Consider the following 3421-nt stretch of genomic DNA (forward strand, 5'->3'; position numbering starts at 1 on the left):
AGCCTCCCAAAGTGCCAGGATTACAGATGTGAGCTACCGTGCCCAGTCTCGATTCACATTTAACTCCCTTCTCCTGGCCCTTTTTTCCTTTTTTTAAAACAAGAGAAAGTAGATGGACACATGTTGGTAAATGCTAACTGTCTGTGTTCACATAGAGACACAGTGAACTCTCTGAGCCCAATACACAGAGAAAGGAGGAAAAAAGCAAGAATTCTATGCATAACTACACAGGGGCCTAGCACCCTCCAGCTTCCAGCAGAGCGAAGGGAGTAGGTTTTTCTTTTCTCCCATGCAGCTTTGTGGTGTTGATCCCATATAGTTTTTGTTCAGACAAGAAGGGATAAAAATGAATTTGGGATGGAAAGAGATAGAGACTCTTGTCCCACTCTGTTCTGCTCAAGGTGCATCCCCTCAAAATAACACCCATGGTAAAAAGAAAAGAAACCTCAGAAACAGTGTGACTGGTCACAAGAGGGAAAAAACAAAAAGACTGCAACTTGCTCCCAGGAATGGGATACTTTTTTTTTTTTTTTTTGAGATGGAGTCTCGCTCTGTCGCCCAGGCTAGACTGCAGTGGCGCGATCTCAGCTCGCTGCAAGCTCCACCACCTGTGTTGACTTCATTCCCCTGCCTCAGCCTCCCGAGTAGCTGGGACTACAGGCCCTCGCCACCATGCCCAGCTAATTTTTTTGTATTTTTAGTAGAGACGGGGTTTCACCGTGTTAGGCAGGATGGTCTCAATCTCCTGACCTCGTGATCTGCCCGCCTCGGCCTCCCAAAGTGCTGGGATTACAGGCATGAGCCACTGTGCCCAGCCCTGTAGTTTATATTTAGTTTATTTATTTTTAAGAGACAGAGTCTTGCTTTGTCACCCAGGCTGGAGTATAGTGGCAGGATCAGGCCTCACTGCAGCCTGGAACTCCTGGGCCCAAATGATCTTCCCACTTCCAGCTCCTAAGTAGCTGGAATGACAGGATTGCAACACCATGCCTGGCTAACTTTTTACTTTTTAAAGAGATGGGGTCTCACTATGTTGCCCAGGATGGTCTCGAACTCCTGGGCTCAAGCAATTCTCCTGCCTTAGCCTCCCAAGGTACTGAGATTATAGGTGTCAGCCACCGTGCCTGGCAGCCCCAAGTTTTGACTCTTATCCCAAGATTTAGTTTTTGGTCCAAGTGAAAGAGGGCACTTCTTTATTGTTTCTACAGACATTGAAAAGACAGTAGAACATTATGAACAACTTTTTATGAATATAAATTTAACAACATAAATGAAATGAATAAATTCCTGGAAAGACACAAATGACCACACTGACTCAAGAAAAAATAAAATACCTGAATAGTCCTATATCAATTAAATAAACTGGATTTGAAATTTAAAATCTTAGGCCCTGATGAGTTCATTGTTAACAAAATATTAGCAAATTGAACTCAGCAATATGTTAAAAGGATAATACAGCCTTCTAAACTGAGTTTGTTCTAGGAATGTAAGATGGGTTTAACATTTGAAAAGCAATTAATGTAATTCACCATGTTAGTAGAATAAAGGAGAAAAACCATATGATTATCTCAGATGCATAAAAAACATTTAACCAAATTCAAAACCAAAATTTGTAACAATAACAATGAAAACACCCCAAACCCAAACTTTCACCAAGATTTTTTTTGCCCACGATTCACCTTGTAACCTTACTTCTGCACTTTGTTCTGTGCACCAGGGATCTCTCTCCATGGCCAACCCTAGAGGGGTCAACACTCAACCTTAAATAAATATTTGGGGCCTGTTAGGAGCTGAGGATACTGTCGTGAATAGGCAGATGAGGTCCCTACCTTAGAGAGTTTATCTTCTTGGAAACAGGCTTGATTTTATTAAGGGTTCTGGAAGGACTCCTTTCACTTTCATTCTATCCATGCCACTTTAAAAAAATCTGTAGGTGGTTTTCTGAGCTTCATCCTGTTGAGCAATGAGACTTGTGATCTGGTTGTTGGACTTTTCTAGCAGCATGGCCCTGAAATGCCAGTCTCCACTACTGCCTCAAAAGAAGAAACCAAGACTGCCTCATGCTCTGAGACCAGGGAAGACATCCACCTCTCTGGGCTTGCAGAAGAAGACAGAAAAAAACCAGCAGGAAGCAATTGAATGTATTGATGAAGTACAAAATGAAATAGACTTAATGAACAAGCTAGTGAGGAGATTTTGAAACTAGAAAAGAAATATAGCAAACTCCGCCAACTATTTCTCCCAAAGAGATCAGAGTTGATTGCCAAAATCCCAAATTTTGGGGTAACAATATTTGTCAACCATCCACAAGTGTTTGCACTGCTGGGGGAGGAGGATAAAGAGGCACTGCATTATTTGACCAGAGTTGAATTGACAGAATTTGAATATATTTATTAGGTTACAGATTAGATTTTTATTTTGATGAAAATTCTTACTATGAAAATAAAGTTATCTCCAAAAAATTTCACCTGAATGAGAGTGGTGATCCATCTTCAAAGTCCACTGCAATCAACTGGAAATCTGCAGGGGATTTGACAAAGCATTCAAGGCAGATATAGAATAAAGCCAGAGTGAGGAATCAGAGAGGTTTTTTTACCTGGTTCACTGATCATTCTGATGCAGGTGCTGCGGAGTTAGGAGAGGTCATCAAAGATGATATTTGGCCAAATCCATTACAGTTCTACTTGGTTCCTGATATGGATGATAAAGAAAAAGAAGATGGTGATGATGATGAAGGGTTGGAAGATACTGACAAAGGAGAGGAGGATGAAGGGGGAGATGATTAATAGAACACTGATGGATTCCAACCTCCCTTTTAAAAAATGTTCTCCATTTTGTGCTGGGCGCGGTGGCTCGCGCCTGTAATCCCAGCACTTTGGGAGGCCAAGGCGGTGGATCACGAGGTCAGGAGATCGAGACCATCCTGGCTCACATGGTGAAACCCTGTCTCCACTAAAAATACAAAAAATTAGCTGGGCGTGGTGGTGGCCGCCTGTAGTCCCAGCTACTCGGGAGGCTAGGCGGAGCTTGCAGTGAGCCGAGATCGCGCCAGTGCACTCCAGCCTGGGCAACAGAGCAAGACTCCGTCTCAAAAAAAAAAAACAAAACTTCGAGATGGTCCAAGTGCAGTGGTGTTTACAACTAATTTATCACAACCAATCACAGATTTCTTTGTTCCTTCTCCGCTCCCTACTGCTTCACTTGACAAGCCAAAAACAAAAACAAAAAAAAAAAGGAAAAAAAAAAAAACAACACATGGAATTCTAGGCAAATCAGTTCCACACATAGCAATTGGCTGCTACGCCTGTTAATTCTGCTGAGCTGTTTTTCCCTCCATTGCCAGCCTTAGAGGATCAGTTTTCTATTTAATTAAGGTTGTTAAGAAGAAAGGGGCCCGGCCGGGTGCTGTGTAATCCCAGCA

At 42.4% G+C, this 3421-nt stretch overlaps 1 pseudogene; it reads left to right on the forward strand.

The window, feature by feature from the left end:
* Positions 1-1978: 1978 nt before the first annotated feature.
* LOC105501100 lies at positions 1979-2786 on the forward strand (annotated as a pseudogene).
* The last annotated feature ends 635 nt before the right edge of the window (positions 2787-3421 follow it).

The sequence above is a fragment of the Colobus angolensis genome, unplaced genomic scaffold, assembly GCF_000951035.1.
Source record: "Colobus angolensis palliatus isolate OR3802 unplaced genomic scaffold, Cang.pa_1.0 Scaffold7, whole genome shotgun sequence".
In the NCBI taxonomy this organism is placed as follows: Eukaryota; Metazoa; Chordata; class Mammalia; order Primates; family Cercopithecidae; genus Colobus; species Colobus angolensis.